Source organism: Neophocaena asiaeorientalis, unplaced genomic scaffold (assembly GCF_003031525.2).
Source record: "Neophocaena asiaeorientalis asiaeorientalis breed wild unplaced genomic scaffold, Neophocaena_asiaeorientalis_V1.1 scaffold335, whole genome shotgun sequence".
Lineage (NCBI taxonomy): Eukaryota > Metazoa > Chordata > Mammalia > Artiodactyla > Phocoenidae > Neophocaena > Neophocaena asiaeorientalis.
Genome location: NW_020173924.1, coordinates 515947 through 535801, shown reverse-complemented (window position 1 = coordinate 535801; position 19855 = coordinate 515947).

Genomic DNA, 19855 nt, shown 5'->3' with positions numbered 1-19855 from the left:
TGATTTTCTATAGACATCTCATCAGTCCCACACACATAGGTAGCATTATCAGCCAGGGATTTGGAAAGAGTTTACACTCAGACTTTTGTTCTTAACCCTTCAGCAACTAACTCGATTCCACAATTTTCCCCTAAGTAATATTCATAGATTCAAATGTAGTTTAAATAAAACATCAGCAGATAGATGGGATAAAATTCCAAATATAATTCATTTAAAAAATTTTCTTTTGATAAAGATTTGTATCTATATGTATGTATGTAGATATATGTGTATGCACATATTTCCTGTCAACTGAAAAATTACAGTATTACTGTGCTTCAGAGATTGAGCTATATACACCCCTACTTACCTTTATTTTTACAGGAATAAATTCCAGGACACAATCATTACAATTGTTAAATATTCACAAGGTAATATCATCACTCTTACATATTGATAACTCAGAGATTTTGTGAAGTATTCAAAAGCCCAAGTCACCTTGTCAATGGGGAAAATAGTATTACTTTGCCTCCCTGTGGGTATCTTTTCTATTCATTTTATTGGGGTTATATCTTCTGTCAAGTTTTTCACTGGAGATTTAACCTTTCTTTTTTTCACTTGGGAAATATTTTCTTTTCTGGAGAAAAGGGAAATTTATGATTTCAATTTGTCTTCATCTGGCTTCTTTAAAAGAAAATATTTTAACCCTTGACTATTATACTTTCATAAAATGGTACAAAATAAAAGTTATCAGAAATATCTTTATAATTTTAGAAATTGAGTTTTAAAAGAATATTCAGATTAGGAAAAAAGTCCATGTATCACAGTGAAATTTATATATATAATATTTTAAATAAATTATTTATAATTATTTTCAGGGAACTGTAGTACCTTGAGGATGGCTAGATCTTTGGAATTAAGGAATAGAGAGATAAGCAGGATGAAAGCACGAATAGCAAGTAGTTAGTTAAGGAATTTTGTACAAGGTTATTATTATAGATCATATTATGTTTTCAAAGGATCATTCTAACAATGTGGTGAGTTGGTTGGAAGTGAACAAGGCCAACTGAGCAATTTTGAAATGATCGAAGGAAGAGGTTTTGTGACAAGTGTTGTTGCAGTGGGAATTAGATTGATAAGTAGACTAAGATATCTAGGAAGTGTCATTGATAGCACTTATGGTTGATTTAGTGTTGGGAGGGATGGGTAAGAAAGAAGTAGGAATAAATGATGGAAGACTTACAAGTTTGTGGCTTAGACAGCAAAGTGCCTTGAGGTTCCATGTTCTACGATAGGGAAGATGGAAAGCAGCATGTTTAGGAGTTAAGATGATGAGTTCAGTTTCTGACTCTTTCACTTCATCTGAGCACTACTCAAATGTGATAGCCACTAAGGAGTTGGAAATATGAACCATAAACTAAGTGTGGCATAAAGCTAGAAATATTCAGGCAGTAAAATCACCATTGCTCCTTACCTAGAGTTCTGCAAAAACCTTCTCCATGATCTAACATCTGACTACATCATCTCATACTGTTCTTTCTGTCTCTAGGGTCAAACTACTCCAGGTATTTTTTTTTTTTTTTTTGCCTAAGAATATACCAAGCTTTTATCCATCTCAGGGTTTTTGCCCTAGCTGTTCCTTCAGTATAGATCTTCCTTACAGAAGATAATTTCTGCCTCTCTTCTTGTGCATTTCACCACCTATATTTACTATGGTTTGTTTACTTCATATCATATCACTAGTGATTAGAGAAGTACCTGGACTCAATACACATTTGTTGAATGGAAAAATCTACATTTGGATGTAGGAATGGACAAGATTAACCAGGGAATGTTGTCAGAGGAAAGAAGTGGACTCCTGGTAGAACCATGAATAACACTGTCTATAGGTAGATAGGCAGAAGAAAAGCCTCTGAAAGGTTGAAAAGAAGAACCCTAAATGGAGGAGAAAACCCATAAATAGGAAAAAAATCTAAGTTGAAATGTGCATATATATTAGTCTTATAAAAATTTGTCATATGAAAGGAAATGAGGGATAAAAATGTGGTATCTGGAGAGAGGCTTCTCTTTGCTTGCTTGTTTGTTTTACTTATTTTTGTTTGTTTTAAGTACAGTACAGGCTAGAGTTTATTAAAATCCTGCCTAAGATGAATTGGTAGAGTAAGGGGAGATAGGGACTCTAAATCCAGGTGTAAAAATTTACCTTAGTCTTGAGAAAATATTGTTATATCTTCCATTGTAATAGAAAAGGAGGAGAAAAGAATGGGAGCAGATGCAGGTAAATTTGCAATCTTGGAGGCAATAAGTTAAGGGAGTTCTTATGAATAAGTATTTTTTATCTGTAAAGTAACAATCAAAATGATCTGCTCAGGTTGATACTAAAGGTGAAAGAATCATAGCCTTTAGAAAAGTGGAGGATAGAAAGTATATTACTAACCATTTTTCCCAGCATTTAATTAACTGTAAACCAGAGATAGTAAAACTTTACTAAAATATTTCCCATTGCCTTACAAAGGCTAATGCATTCAGATCGTCACAGTGTCCCCCTGAAGCCACTTTTTGCACCCAAGATATTATATCTATCTTTTGGGGTGGGGGAGGGTCTTCAGGTTCTGCTTTCAGTCCCATACTGGGCCTGTTTCTCAGCTACCCTAACCCAACAGAAATATTTTAAATAAAAATTTGAAAATTTGTCATCTTGCCCAATATGGTAAAGAAAGGAATGAGTTAAAACACTTTTGAGCCTGGGAAATGATTATCATGATGGTATAAATAAGTGTGAGGGGAAAGTTATATCTATATTTTGGAAATGTGTCAGCTGTAGAAAGGACAATTGGATTAGAAATTGGCAAAATGTCTCTAATGCTCTGATGAGAGAACAGAAATAATGATAGATGTTTTGAAGTATACTTAATTGAAACCAAAATAATCCATGAATTCTTGGAAAGAGGAATATAAAATTAGAAGTGTAATAGCAAAAGACCAAAACAATGTTTTCTTTCTTTTCTTTTTGCCATGTAAATGTATTATTTATTCCAAAAATAAATAAAATTCACATTTTAAAGACTCAGTTCTCTCTAACATCAACTCTTTATCATATCAACACTAGCTGAATCAAATATCACAAAGTAAACACCAAAGGCATCTCAAAAATCATATTTACACAATGTTTTACAATATCTGGAAATGCTTATTCTACAGTAAGTTTTTAAATACTAAATTTGATCTGATGTCATATGTAGAAAAGTATGCACAGAAAAAGATTTTTAACATATGTATGTATGTGCATAGAAAAAAACAGAAGGAAATACACCGAAACGCTAGCAGTGGTTGTCTGGGTGGTGGGATACCACCAGGCAGACAGGCAGCCTCTTCATCTAGGAGCTGCATGGTGAGGGCCCTGCCACATCCTGCCCTGGATTTCTCTGCACAATCTGAGTGTTCTACCATGAGCACGCATTCTATCAGCAGAAATTCTTTTTTTTTTTTAATCTTTATTGGAGTATAATTGCTTTACAAGGTGTGTTAGTTTCTGCTTTATAACAAAGTGAATCAGTTATACATATACATATGTTCCCATATCTTTTCCCTCTTGCGTCTCCCTCCCTCCCACCCTCCCTATCGTACCCCTCTAGGTGGTCACAAAGCACTGAGCTGATCTCCCTGAGCTATGTGGCTTTTTCCCACTAGCTATTTTACGTTTGGTAGTATATATATGTCCATGCCTCTCTCTCGCTTTGTCACAGCTTACCCTTCCCCCTCCCTATATCCTCAAGTCCATTCTCTAGTTGGTCTGTGTTTTTATTCCTGTCTTACCCCCAGGTTCTCCATGACATTTATTTTTTCTTAAATTCCATATATGTGTGTTAGCGTATGGTATTTGTCTTTCTCTTTCTGACTGACTTCACTCTGTATGACAGACTCTAGGTCTATCCACCTCATTACAAATAGCTCAATTTCGTTTCTTTTTATGGCTGAGTAATATTCCATTGTATATATGTGCCACATCTTCTTTATCCATTCATCCGACGATGGACACTTAGGTTGTTTCCATCTCCGGGCTATTGTAAATAGAGCTGCAATGAACATTTTGGTACATGACTCTTTTTGAATTATGGTTTTCTCAGGGTATATGCCCAGCAGTGGGATTGCTGGGTCATATGGTAGTTCTATTTGTAGTTTTTTAAGGAACCTCCATACTGTTCTCCACAGTGGCTGAACCAATTCACATTCCCACCAACAGTGCAAGAGGGTTTCCTTTTCTCCACACCCTCTCCAGCATTTATTGTTTCTAGATTTTTTGATGATGGCCATTCTGACTGGTGTGAGATGATACCTCATTGTAGTTTTGATTTGCATTTCTCTAATGATTAATGATGTTGAGCATTCTTTCATGTGTTTGTTGGCAGTCTGTATATCTTCTTTGGAGAAATGTCTATTTAGGTCTTCTGCCCAGTTTTGGATTGGGTTGTTTGTTTTTTTGTTATTGAGCTGCATGAGCTGCTTATAAATTTTGGAGATGAATCCTTTGTCAGTTGCTTCATTTGCAAGTATTTTCTCCCATTCTGAGGGTTGTCTTTTGGTCTTGTTTGTGGTTTCCTTTGCTGTGCAAAAGCTTTGAAGTTTCATTAGGTCCCATTTGTTTATTTTTGTTTTTATTTCCGTTTCTCTAGGAGGTGGGTCAGGGGAAGCTGGTGAAGGATACATGGGACCTCTCTCCTACTTTTATAACATTTTTTAAGGTTAAAATTATTTTAATGTAAAGGCTAAAAGCAAAAGAACAAAAAACAAAACAATGTTCCCTGCAAATGATTAACACTGTCCAAAGCTGCTCTAACATCAGGACTGTAAATCATAATTGGAAAAAACTTGCTGTATTGTTTCTCGTGAAAAGTGAAAAAATGGGGAAGAAAGCACTGCCTGGTCTACTTTTTTATAATCACACAAGCTGGGGCATCCGTAGAGCGTTTCTAAGTCATGTTTAGCTCAATCCTGGAAACGCTGTTTCTAGGGTGTTGTTTCTACAAGGTCCCTCTGAGATGCCTGAGCCCATGGATAAACAGCTCCATGAAGACCCAACACTCCATTGGCCAGCCTGAGTTAAACAGCAGTTTCAAAGAAAAGGAAAACACCAGACTTGCCCAAGTGGTGGTTAGTGTGCCCTGAAACAGCACATTATCACCCTTGAGGTGATGAATTCAGAAAAAAAATTGACAACGTTCACTTTACAGTACATCTGAGTCTGTTCTCACCCATCTGAGGCTTCACAGTTAGTGACATAAAAGGCAACAACGACCTGCTGTATAATAAATTAATAAAAAATTTTTTAAAAGGCAACAATAAAAAATACCTTTTGCTCCTTTGGTTTTGTTTTTCAGAATATTCAAACCCTGTGAATATTTGCAAGCAGAGGATGAGTGCAGAGACAGGGTGTGCCAGACAGGAAGAGAATAAATTTGGCAGCGAAATTCTGGAATGGGAAAATGATAAAAACAAGGATTTAGGAAGAAAAAGCAGCTCTAATGAGTGTGGACAACATTTTTTTCCCCCTATGATAAAGGAAAGAAGATAGGAAAGTACAAATAAAGCTTCATGAGATTTGAATTAGAGAAAGCCAGGGGAGGAGTGGGACAGGAGACCCGAGGAAGATATCACTTACAGTAGGGATTTGACTTGCTATTGGTTAACTAAGTAAAAGAGCTTCCAGAAGAGTCTCAGATACAGTTGGGCTGCATAGTAATTATTTTTATTTTTTTAGTTTCTGAAGTACCACATGCCAGGTATACTCATAGGTCCTGTAGTGTTTGTCTTGGTCTCTGTCTACCTTGGTAGAGTTAACACTACATAGTGGGAGATGCTGTTACCAGGAATTAGGGCCAAAGAATTAAAGAAGAAAAGTGAGACAGTACCGGGGTGTGGATTGCTTACCCTTTTTTGCACTGAACTACAAATAATGAAAAGTGATCCATAAAAATTTGGTTTACAGAGTAAGACTGTTTCCCAAATTAAAAAAAAAAAAAAAGTAGCAAAAACCAATGAAACAAGGAATAGGAAATGCCACAGTATCCAGAATTCAAAATTCCTCAATGGAAAGAGAGAGTAAACATTCCTCAATTCCCAAAGAAAGTAAAAATCCTGAGTTCTAGAGTTTCCATAATTGCAATGAACAGGCCAAAGTATGGTGATAAAGGTGAAAGGCAAAATGCTATTTTAGAATAACCAGCTCATTATCTCATAATAATTAAATGATATTAAATATTAAGTTAGCTATATCTATTTATTTTCTTTTCAGCATCCAACCCCTTCTGGCACCTCCCACACATACACTTGAACAACCCGTTCAAATCCATGAGAACTGAAGTAATCACATTGATAACTAAGATCATTTTCAGTCTTTACCTCAAGCTAAATATCCAAATAATAAGAGCTCAACAGCTTGCCATAAAAATCTTATTTACTAGGGGTCGCACGGATGTTTAGAATATTTTCAAACATGCTCTTCTTCTTGGATCATTTGCGTGTATCTCTACCCTGTATCCAACTAATTTTCTCATCTTTTCCTTTATGTTAAATTACACACCAGTTAGCTTTCATTAATTGTTTGGAGATTAGCCCAAACTCTTTAAAATCATTAACAAATTGCCAGTTACGAGCTAGAAGTCCCTAAGTCTCAGGTTAAAATAACAGTCATTTATTTTACCTTTCTGTCTCCCCAGTAACAATAGGTAATTCACAGCAGCTATTTTATTTTTTTCTGTCAGGGAGGCTGTACCTACATGATTAAAATCACACTCTAAGCTCTGTTATCAATTATACCAATTAAGGTCAAATAGAGTGGAACAGCAGTCTTTGAGGAAAAAAATATGAGCAATATAAACTGTTATTAATTTAAAGACATCATATGTACCGATGACAGCTTCTTCCAAGGTTATCATTAATTATTTCTAGACAGTCACCTATAATCACATGTCCAAAATCCACGTGTTATTGTGTGTCCCTTGAATTTCGGGGAAAATTAGGCCCCAGTGAAAATCAGTGTTTGCCAAATGGACTAGCTCTCCTGATGTCTTTGCTGAAACAGGAGCAGTAGTTGTTGTTTTTGTTTTTTTTGAAATAATAGACACAATAATTATGAATGTTGATGTCTTTCCAAAAAAAAAAATTACCAAGGTTCAACCTCTTTGTAGTAAGTTAAAATAATTGTTACATTTATATATCCTATATAAATATTTAATAGTTATATTTGTATATCTAAAATATACTATATATTTTTCTTTAAAATAATATTTTAATTTTGTTATAAGATGAAATTGTTCTTAATAAAAAGTGTTTCTATAGTCAGGGTCATTAATGCTAACTTATGCAACAACAACAACAAAACAATAACAATAATCCAGAAGTACCAGTGGCTTAATGCAATTAAAGTTTATCTATTGCTCATCCCTTCCCGAGTGGTTTGCCTATAAACAGGTTCCTACCACCTTTTAATGCCTCCATCTTCATCTTAAAGAAGTAAGTGTGAGGATCAAGGAGGAGATTTTATGGACCAAAGTTAGTCATAAGATCTCAAACTAATTGAAATGCAGGCTGAAAAATGTAGCTTTAGCTATGCATCCAGGATAAAATGGAAACAGTTTGATAATTTTATAGCAGTATATTTTTTTAACAATCTACCCTTCTGATCAACAAATATTCCTTTTACACTGTCTTCCATATTCTCAACTTCCCCAAATGGATAACCCCAAATCTTATCTAGTCACAGCATCTGGTTTATGTTCTGTGATCTTTGAATGATGACAGTTGTCTTTATCATGTCCATGTATAGAACCACAAATGTGGTTCTGAAATCTGAAAATTAAAAAATCATGTTTTCTGCCCCCTGATCCTCCATGTACACCTACTAACAGACAGAGACAAAATTATCTCAACAACTCTCATTTGGAAAATGGGAGAATAAAAGGTACACAGAAGTTATTTATGGAATACAACTAGGCAGTTATTGTAAAGTCCCACTTCCTGGAGAAAAAAGAAGGATCGTCAATTAGGCCTGGTTATCTTCCCTCGGAAGAACTCCTGTGTTAAGAAAACCAAATTCAGTGAAGGTTGTTTCGTCTTATCCTTTGGGGCCATATCTGAAGTGGGTATTGAAGAATGTATGTTTCTTGGCTGCCCAGCATACAGAACCCACCTCATGCTCATGGAAATATGGGTGTCTAAAAGTTGTTTTAAGGATTGCAGAGTCAAAGACTTTTTAATATGGACTTATGGCTATTTGGCAATATAATTATTTTAAAAACTTGCAAACTATTTGCTTCCAGTCAGTTTCATGTAAAAGAAGCCAAAACTTCCAGACTCTGTTCTCAAATACGTTCCATTTCTTTGCTACCTTGATATCATTCCTCTCTCTGTCTCAACTTAAAGTCAGATAATCTTGAGCCTGTCAAGCTTGAATTGGCAGAATATGTCCTTCATTTGATCTTTGGCCCAAATCTGAGACACTCTGTGCAGCTGAGAAATCTCACTGGGTCTTGGTTCTTCAGAGTCCTTCAAATACAAATACCATCTCTTACTTCTTTTTCTAAACTTTTCTGTTCCCTTTCAATTCTACTTTAAACTTGCCATTTATTTTCTGTTTATATCTTTCTTGTAATACTTTGCTGAAACCATCAGTAATAATAATACTAACAGCTATGTTTTCCAAACATCTCTAGATCTACAAGCTCAGTAAGCTTTGGACTGCCTTCCAAACTACCATAAGGGACAGTTTTTAAATGCCTTTTCATTGTAATCACCAATTAACCAACCTGCTTTATTCTATTACTGAATAGATCTGTCTACTCCGAAGTTAATGTCACATATTCTAATTTTTGTTATATCAGCATCTCACTTCAAGATACTGTCTTTTTTTTGTTTTTGTTTTTGTTTTTTGCGGTATGCGGGCCTCTCACTGTCGTGGCCTCTCACGTTGCGGAGCACAGGCTCCGGACGCGCAGGCTCAGCGGCCAGGGCTCACGGGCCCAGCTGCTCCGAGGCATGTGGGATCCTCCCAGACAGGGACACGAACCCGTGTCCCCTGCATCGGCAGGCGGACTCCCAATCACTGCGCCACCAGGGAAGCCCAAAATACTGGTTTTTATTATTGGTTGGTGTAATTAATGCTAGCTGCTGCAGTAAGTAATCTCAGTCCTTTTGTGTTACTCTCACTCGTGCAAAGTCCAAAGTCCAATGTTCCTGATTGCACAGGTTTCCTGAGAAGTTCTTATTCAGCATCCTTGAATCTAGTAACCCCATTATATTTAAACATGTCCTACAATGATTCCTGTTAAGGAGACAGAAAAATAATGGAGAAATTGCTACAGAGTGTTTATAGGTGGGCCTGGAAGCTTACTTGTCATTTTCCAGTCATATGTTCTCAATGAACATGCAGAGAAGGCTATGAAATATAGGTTAGGTATGAACCCAGGAAAACAAGTGCCTTAACAGGGAATACCTCAAATAAAAAACATAATAAAGCAAAGAAAACTTTAATAATCCAGTGAAAAAAGTTCTTATTTATTTTATTTTTTTGTAATTTAACTTCCTCTGGATAAAATCATTTTCCACTTGGAAACTATTGTCAAACTGTCATGACTAGTCAATTTGTAAGGTATTCATGCCTAATAAATATTCAGTTTACTGACACATTTTAAAATGTAAATGCTTGTTAGAGTAAAGAATTTTGGCCCATTAGTTGTATTATTTTCTACATTCTAGTTCTTGTTTCCCAGACAAGTACAAGTACGTGCCAATTTTGAAAAACACTTTCATGGAAAACTTAATGTGGAAATAGTGCATGGACACTTACTGCTAAAGATGGAGGTTTAATTAGGGCATCTCTAATGTTCTTTTTACTGCTAACATTTTATCAAATGTGACACCCTTGAATATAAGCAAAAGTCATGCTAGGCTAGCATTTTAATGTGTAAAGAACTTCACAGCCTCTCTCCAGTTCACTAAATATAATAATCAAAATTCGTTTTCTGATGATATTTTGAAAGAATAAAAAATTGATACAGGAATTAAAATGAAAAGCCTTTTAAGGTAATCTTTGTCCTGATTTGTAAACAGTATGCTCATTACAGAAAAAAATAAGAAAGAAAAGTAAGAATAAAAAAGAAAACAAAAAATTCCAAAGACCTTATCACCCCCCAAATAGAGAAGTTCTTTCTATTTTGTTGTTTCTTCCGTGTGTGTGTGTTTTATAATAAACATGATTTTCTAAATATACAGTTTTCCATTTCCATTAAGTAATTCCATTACATTAAATAGTTAAAAATACATGATTTCAATGCTTGCATAATATCTCATTATGTATATGTCACATTACTTAATCTTCTGTTAGATATTTAGGCAATTTGTAATTTTTTTATGAACATGACTATATCTGTAAAAAAATATCTCTATACCTAAATCTTCATATATGTCTCTGAAGAATTTAGAATATATTAATGTTTTTGAGGCTTTTAAGCACAAACTGTAAAATCGTTTCCTGTGAATCAACGTATCAATCTGCGCTTCTTCCAACAATGTACGAGAGTGCTTATTCCATCATTCTTGTTTCAATTATAGTTACAAGGCACAATGCTACACACTGGAGATGCAGTGGTAAACAAGACAGACAAGATCTCTACCCTTATAAAGATTACAATTAACAGAATAAATAACATTAAATGTGTTTCAAAAAAACTCTCTTAACACCTCCACATAAACGACTCTCCAACTTAATCAACACTTTCATTCCTTCAGCAAAATATAGCAACTTATATCTATAGGAGGCTGAACACTTGTGGTTAGGAGGCTAGTGTCTGGCAAGAATGTACATTTCTGCTCCCTTCACTTGGGTTATATGCCTACCAAGATTCAAATGAGTGTGATCACAAATTTGTTTTTCCAAGACGGTCTGGTTATGGTAATTTTGTACACTTAAAGTAAGAAAATATGAGTACAAAAGAAATACGGTTTTGTTTCTATGAAATTTTGGTCAAATATTTAGAAAAACTTAAAACTTAATTGCTAAAATTATTAATATTACATTATGTGAAAATGACTTAAAAACAGTGAATGTTTAGAAAATATATGCACTCAGGACTTTCTGATTAAATTTTTCTTCCACCTAAAATGAAAAGAAATTGGAAGTCATAATATATTTACAATGTATGTTTTTAGTTGGTAGAGACTGTATGGAACTCTAATCAGCAGAGTGTTGCCAAAAGAAAAAGCCTTAGCTATAAACTGAAGAAAAAAAAAAACTGTAATGTACATTTATATTGTTTATCAAAACAAATACCTAATACATGCATATATGATTGTTCATGGTTTTGTCTTATTCTGCTGTTTACTTGTAATTAATCAAAGTGTTTGATAATAATAAGATTTCTATTGTAATTAAGCAATGATAAGCATGAGAAATAAGAGAGAATTATGAAGTATTTTCACATGGGAAAATGATTTGTTTTTTGATACGATTTTTGGCAGATTTCCTCAGGCTAGTTTAAATTTCAGCCTCTAATAAATAGAAGATCCTGGACTAGATTTTAGAAATAGGTGAAATCCCCACTAAAACAAGTGCCTCTAGAGAAGGTTTGCAAGGACCACATTAATTATTTTTTATCTTCTCTAAGTAAAGAGAAATATGTATATATATGTATATATTGTATATGTTTCCAAATCAGGAAACTAATAGGCATTTTTATTTTTAATTATTATTATTTATCTCTCTCTTCTATATTTTCAGAGTTTTTATAAAGAACAATCTATTGTATAATTATTGGTTTGTTTCCAACTCTGGATAATGTATTTGTATGTATCTATGTTGTATTTTACTTATTAATATAAACAGTTTGGGGCCCTTTAGTCACAGCGTTTTACTTAGATGATACAAATACATTTATGTTTGAGCCCACTTAAGAAAACTTTGTGTTTACTTTTAATTCAATCATACAGTTCAGTGCAACATGTAATGTTTGTTATATAGTAGATTTAGTACGTACAGAGAGGATCAAATTGTAAACATTTTGAAGCAGCAATGCCTTAGCACAAAATGTTGAACATGCTTTGAATTCCATACAGTGTTATACTATATCTCTACAGAACTGTCAGGGTGAAGAAAAGGAGTATTGCAACAGTTATAAACATATCACATATAGGCATTTATTCAGACAAATAGAGATGTTTATGCTTTGGGCCAATAGTTGAAAACAGAATACATCTGTAGCTTGGAAATGTAAAAACAACCAACAGTACATTGCCAATGGCCAGTGTATCAGGATTAGCATAAGCATGTAAAATACTATTATTTTTTTTATTTTATATTTAATCATTATTCATAAAAGTTAGAGCAGCTAAGAAGAAACAGCTTGTTTCATTGTGAAGGTTTTTTTTTTTAATCTTTTTTTATTCTCTTATCTTCTGTCTTATTCTTATAGGAAATATAATCATTTCTTTTTAAACTGCCAAATTTGCAGTGTGTTTCAGAGAAGAAAGAATAATAATTTCCTAAGAGGATAATGGAAATTGACTATATATATTAATATTTATATGTACAATCAATATATCATGTATATACATATACACATGTGAGAACTATGGGAAACACAAGACAAACTTCACAATAGTGTCAGTTTTGTGCCTGGAGTAGTTTCCCTGATCGTGGGACAGGATAGGAAGGTGAAGTCCAAGTAAAGTATGGTGACCTCTCCTTAATGAAGAGGCAGAGACAAGAGTTTGACAATGATAAGGTGGTTAGAATTGGTCTTGTAGGCTACAGAAATAAAAAGTTCCAGGACTTTGCCTAGGGGTTCTAATTATGTCTTTTGCCAAAGACTGAGCTGTTCTGCACCTGCCCTGGGTAATATTCTGCAAAGTTCTGCCCTGAAAAAAAAAAAAAAAAAAGGAAAGAACAGCTGGAGAACACAACAGGTATAACAAACCACATTTCATCTGAACACCCCAATCATTTCTTTAAGAATTCAGAAAAAAACACACAATCCAGAAGAGCTTTTGCAGGAGGGTTCCTATTATCCTAGAATAAAGGTTACTCATTCTAGAACCACATTTTAAAAAGCTGAAAAACAAAGAATGGAGATAATCATGGTGATGTATCAGTAGACTCCTTGCCAGAACAACACTCAGTACATTAAAGGAACACAAAAAAATCAGATTTTAAACAACACAATATTCACAATGTACAACATATAATAAATACTAGATATCTGAAGAAACAGGAAAATGTGATTCAAAACTAAAAAACAAAAAAATCATTAGAAACAAACACAGAGATGACAGGTCAGAATTAATTGCTTCAGTATCTTAGATTGCTATTATAAATGAAGATGTAGAGAAAACTTTAAATATAATAATTGAATTAGAAGGAAAATCTCCGTAGAGAAATGGTAACTATGAAAAAAAGCACTAAATAAAAATTCCAAAACTGAAAACTATAATATATCCCAAATGAAAAAAAAAAAAAAAAGCAAGCACTGGATGAACTGAAGACAGGCTATTGTAAAATATATTATCAGTCATTCTGGAAGATAGGAAAATAGAAATCATGGAAACCAATACACACAGAAAATAAATTTTTAAAAATTTAAGAGACAGTCAGTGACCTGTGGGACAATATCAAGCAGTCTAATATAGGTGTCACTGGAATCCCAGAAAGAGAAGGAAATTATATGGGGCAAATAAATAAATAGTGGCTGAGCATTTTTTTGAATTTAAGAAAAAGAACATCAACCTGTACATTAAAGAATCACAACAAACCCCAAGCAAGATAAAGTTAAAAAAAAAAAAGCCACACATAAACATAATAGAGTCAAACTGCTGAAAGCCAAATATAAAGAATATTTTAAAAGCAAACAGAAGGGAAAAACATACTGCCTACTTGGGGAACAATGATAACTAGGCCTCATACCTTTCATTAAAAAAAAAAACAAATAACATCATCAAGGCTAAAGAATGAAAAAAAATTAAAACATAATTAAAAGTCCAGAAATGTGTCTTTCAAATATCATCCAAAAACAAAGGCAACATAAAGATACTTTCTCATGAATAAAAGCTCAGAGAATTTACCACTAGCAGATGTACACTATATGAATGTTGGAGCAGTAATTAGACTAATTGATAATGATACCAGATGGAAATTAGAATCTATATTAAAAAGGGGGGTGGCTGAATATGGTAAACATGTGGCAAGTATGAAAGTCTTTTTAAAATCAATTTTTGAATTTCCCTGAAAGATAATCGATTGTGTAAAATAATGATAATCTGTGAGCCATAATTGATAGATGATAGGTAGATAGATAGTTAGGTAGATAGATAGAGGGATTGGCAGGAGGAAGGAATGAAATGTATAACAATTGCATAAAGGACTAGAAGGGAAATTGAAGTATACCAATATAAGTTTCTTAAATTGTGCATAAAATAGCCTTCAAGATAGACTACTATTTTAAATAGAGGATGCATATTGTAATTCATATAGAAACCACAAAAAGCATGGAAGGACAGAATGAAAAAAACAAAGGACAAGATAAAATGGAATAATAAAATGTACTCAACCCAAATGAATACAAGAAAGGAGGAAAAAAAAAGAAACAAAAGATAAATAGTAAGTTAGTGGACATAAAGCTATGTCAATGATTATGTTAAATGTAAAAGAACAAAATATCTAATTAAAAGACAAAAATTGCCATGTTGGTTAAACAAAGAATGACCCAACCACGTGCTGTTTATAAGAGACACACATTAAACATAAAGGCATAGAAAAGTTAAAAGTAATAATATGGAAAAAGATGTATTTTGTAAACACAAACTATAACAAAGCTTGAGTGGTTTTAATAATTTCAGACAAGGTTAACTCCACAATTACTTTATTGTAACTCTATAATAAAAAGTATTAACAAAGATTTGTTAAATGTCATTTCACAATGATAAAGTGTCAATATATCATAAAGGTTTAGAAATCCCAAATGTGTAAAATAGTAACAGGCTCAAAACATAAGTAGCAATAGTAGACAAAATAGCAAGAGAGAAATAGACAAATTTATATAACAAAATCTAAAAGCCATATGATATCACATATGTGGAATCTAAAATATGGCACAAATGAACCTATCTGTATACAAAACAGAAACAAACTCACAGACATAGAGATCAGACTTGTGGTTGCCAAAGGGGAGGTGGGGAGGGAGAGGGATGGACTGGGAATTTGGGGTTGGTAGAGTCAAACTATTACATTTAGTATGGATAAACAACAGGGTCCTACTGTATAGCACAGGGAACTATATTCAGTCTCCTAGGATATACCATAATGGAAAAGAATATTTTAAAAAAGAATGTATGTACGTGTAAAACTGAGTCACTTTGCTATACAGCAGAGAGTGGCACAACACTGTAAATTAATTATACTTCCATAAAAAAGATTAACAATTTTTAATCTAAAAAATTTTTAAAAAGCCATAAATCGGAAAAAATGGCTCTAAGTATTTTACATTAAAACATTTTGAAGGAATATACAGGAATATGTTAATAAAGCTTTATTTCTGTAATGGAGGCCATGGGTCCTGAATGGAAAGAACAGTTTTAATTTTCATTATATATAATTTTATATTTTTCAAATATTTTATAATATGCAGGGGTTTGTGTAATATAAATATAGTTAAAAATAAAAATAATTCCTTTCCCTAAAAAAGAAGACTGCTTATATAGCACTGACCATGTTTTTTTAAAATTATTTTTCAATAATAGTATCAGCTGATATTTATTACAGAATAAGTAAGTGCTGGTGTATTTGTTTCCTACTGCTGTCTGAGTTGAAAGGTTTCCTCCTCAACCTTTCAAGTTTTTAAGTTTCCTCACAAACTTAATGGCTTAAAACAACACAAATTTATTATTTTATAGTTCTGTATGTCAGAAGTTTAAAATAGGTCAGTACAGCTGTTTTTCTTCTGGAGATTCTGGGGGAGAACCCTTGCCTTTCCTAGCTTCCAGAGGTTGCCTCATTGTATGGCTAATGGCCCTATGTTACTTCAACCTCTGCTTCCATCCTGACCCTTCTTGTCTGACCGTGACCCTTGTCTGCTCCTCTCCTCAGCACCTTTGTCATTACATTGGGCCAATCAAGATAATCCAGAATAATCTCTCCACTTCAAGAACCTTGATTTAATCACATTTGTAAAGTTCCTTTTGCCACATAAGGTAACATTCACAGGTTCCAGCAATTAGGACATAGCTGTCTTTGGGGGCCATTATCTGACCACCACTGCTAAGCATTGTGCTAATTGCTTTTTATTCTTTATTTCATTTAACCCTTCTACAATTTTATCAGCTGGGCTTTATTCAACCAAGGAAACAATTTTAGGGAGATGAAGAAGCTCTCATGGGGTTGCACAGAGATTGAGTTGAGAAACGGAAAAATGGAAACTTTATCTGAATGGCTCCTGAACCTTTACTCTTAAGCATTGTACTGTATACTCTCACGAATGTCATCATATTGCTTTTAGGCATATATATATATATATAATAGCTTAGCTATTGACTATCATTCTAATTTTCAAGTGACACTTATTACTTGTTCTGAATAATACATGTCGTATTATATTAAGCTAAGCCAAGATGGATGAACTGTTGACTACAGGTTAGCTTTGTTTTCCTTGAACAAGCTTTTCAACTCCTTGAAACAGCTTTAGTTCCCCAAGATCCAAGTGGCCATATCAAAATGTCTTGAGCCCCTTGCCATGATAAGCTACACTTCAGCCAATCTTTGCTATCTGATGACCCAAGCCTTTTCTGTTAAGAGGAATTCTTATAATTCTGTAACAGTTCACTTTTCTCACATTCTCCTTTTCAGAGAATGGTGTTAACTCTTAGGCAGAGATTGATTTTCAAGCCCACTTATATATTCTGACCTGGCATGTTTGGAGGCAAACTGACCCCAATGTGATTTCTCACCTTAATGTAATAAGATGACTCCAGCAAGTCTGAGTATGTAATATGGACAGAGGATGGCTAAGCATTCTTCTATAAATACAGGTTTTGCTTCTGATTCAGTCCCTGAAAACTCACTTTTGAAATATGCCATTTGTTAATCTGCCAAGGAATTCTTTTTTTTTTTTTTTTTTTTTTTTTTGCGGTACGCAGGCCTCTCACTGTTGTGGCCTCTCCCGTTGCGGAGCACAGGCTCAGCAGCCATGGCTCACAGGCCCAGCTTCTCCGCGGCATGTGGGACCTTCCCGGACCGGGGCACGAACCCGTGTCCCCTGCATTGGCAGGCAGAGTCTCAACCACTGCGCCACCAGGGAAGCCCACCAAGGAATTCTTGTTTATAATTGGGTAGACTTTTTACATCATTATTTAGTGTAAAACCTCAGTAGCCAGAAAGCTTTAAAGGGTTAATCTATGACAGTGATGTGGGCTAAGGGAAAAGGATGTGGAGAATTATTGTTTAATGGGTACAGAATTTTAGTTTGGGAAGATGAACAAATTCTGGAGAGGGATAATAGTGATGATTTTATAACAATGGGAGTGCACTTAATGTCACTGAACTGTTTAACAAAAAAAAAATAATAAATTTTATGTTATGTGTATTTTACCACAATAAAAACAATACAATTTTTATGGAACTATAAGAATAGTTGAATAACACTTTCAAGAAGGATGGAAACAAAAGAGCTTCAAAAACATGAACAGCAGAACTTTACTGACTTTCAGTGCAGTCCTTTTCCTATCAATATAATCTAGATCCCATCATCGCTTATTTCAGATATTCAAGTTTTCATCTGGAGGCAATGAGTCTTCCAGAAGGTGAGGTCATTTAGCATGAAGGAGGTAGAGCCATTTGCAAAACAGTTCCTCTGAGAAATGAGGGGATAAGCAAAAATTAATGGAGATCTCTAACGCAATTGGCAACCAGGCCAAAACAAACAAAAAAAAGGAAAACTGAATTGGAGAGTTTATAATTGACTTAATACTGAGAAACTGCCTTTGTCCTAAGTAGCACTGACTAAAATGTACTAACAGTTACATTTTATGATTGTAGTTAATTGGGATTTTTTTGACTACTGACAAGAAATGTCAGTAATCAAAAAAGTAGATCTTAGTGAACAGAGCTAAACTGAAGTGACCCTCAGGAAAAAAAAAGAGTAAATCTTATTTAAATATTTTTGGAAATAAATGTAAATAAATCCTATATCTCAATATTAAAATAAAGACAAATATGTAGATTAGATAAGACCTATTCAAAGATATTTTAAGTCACTTAATTATATAAAAATATTATGCATGTTCTTTCCAAACAGATACAGTATAAGAACTTTGTGCTCTTCTTTACAATTTTTTTTAAGTACTCTTTTTAAGTGCTCATGGTTATCTGCTAAAGGCTCACAACAATTAAATAAAATGGCACGGAGTGAATAAAAACTTAGCATAGTGTGAGAATGAAAAAACACATATATATACACATATGACTGAATATATACAAAAGGCAAGTGTGGTGTGTATGTTTGTGGGGAGTTGTAGTTAAGTGGGGGTCCATAGTGTTTTCTCCACTTGTGTAGGCAAAACAAACAAACAAACACATACAAAACTTGCTTTTTGTTTTCAGTGTGTAGGCGTGTGTGTGTGTATATATATATATATATATATATATATATATATATATATATATTTGAAATACAGTAATAAAGCATTTTTGCAAATGTTATAAATATATTAAAATGGCTTATCTTTCCTCTAATTCTGACATAAGGTGGAAATTACTTCCCCAAAAGATTACAAAATGGAAATTATACCAAAAATTAGGAAATTAAATATAAATAGCTATATCATGCCGAAGACTTTAATCTTATATGTATATTTGTGTAGTATACTGAAATGGCTAGACATTTGTTTAGTTTACAAAATCATCTTGAATAGCTAACCTAGTAAGCAAAAGCAGACAGATTGTCTTTTTTCAAGGACTTTATATTCCAGTGGAAGATTCACACATTCAAAAAGTCAGAGAAATAAAAATATTTATTGCAATGATAAATGCAATGAAAGAAAGGTACCTGGAATCAGAGCATATAATAGGGATTTGATTTAATTAAGGAGGTCAGGGGTCAGGAGGTCTTCTTTGAATAGGGGATGGCTGATAGGGATGAATAGAGACATCTAGAAAAAAAGGAATATGGGGTGGATAGAGAGTATTTAGACAGAATAAAGGACCTAAAGCCAAAATATGTAACATGACTATAATAGAAGGTTCAGATGGCATTTAGTGTGATAACAAGGAGTAATATGAAAAGAAGAATGGGAAAAGGGCATTTTAGTCAGAAAAAACTGTCTGAGTTTAGAAGCACGTCCTGTAGCAAAAGGTATTATGGCAGGAAATGGAACTAAAAGCTATCATTTGAGATGGAGAAGAAAGATAGCAAGAGTGAGGTCAGGAAGGCTGGTAGTAGGTGAGGCTAGAGAGATTGGGGCCAGATCAGACAGGACAATAGAAATCATCCTAGGAAGAGTCCTCCTACTCTTATTTTAAAAATAGCAAGAATGCCTGAAGGGTTTTAAACAAGGCATGGAGGTGGTAGGAGTGGGAAGTTAAGGGTTTGATACACTGACATTACAGGTCCCACTCACTGTAATTCTTACTTCCCTCCAGTGTAGATCCAACACTAAAGTAGAACACACTTTTGGTATGCCTCTCAATTAATCATGAACTCTGTTACATCTGATCAATCCAGAATGATTCAGAAGGTGTTTGAGTGTCTTGATATGCTTCTTGGTCTTGGTTGTGCGTATCGAAAATCAATACAGTACTATAGATACAGGTTGCAAAATATTACTCTTAATCAGTCACAGC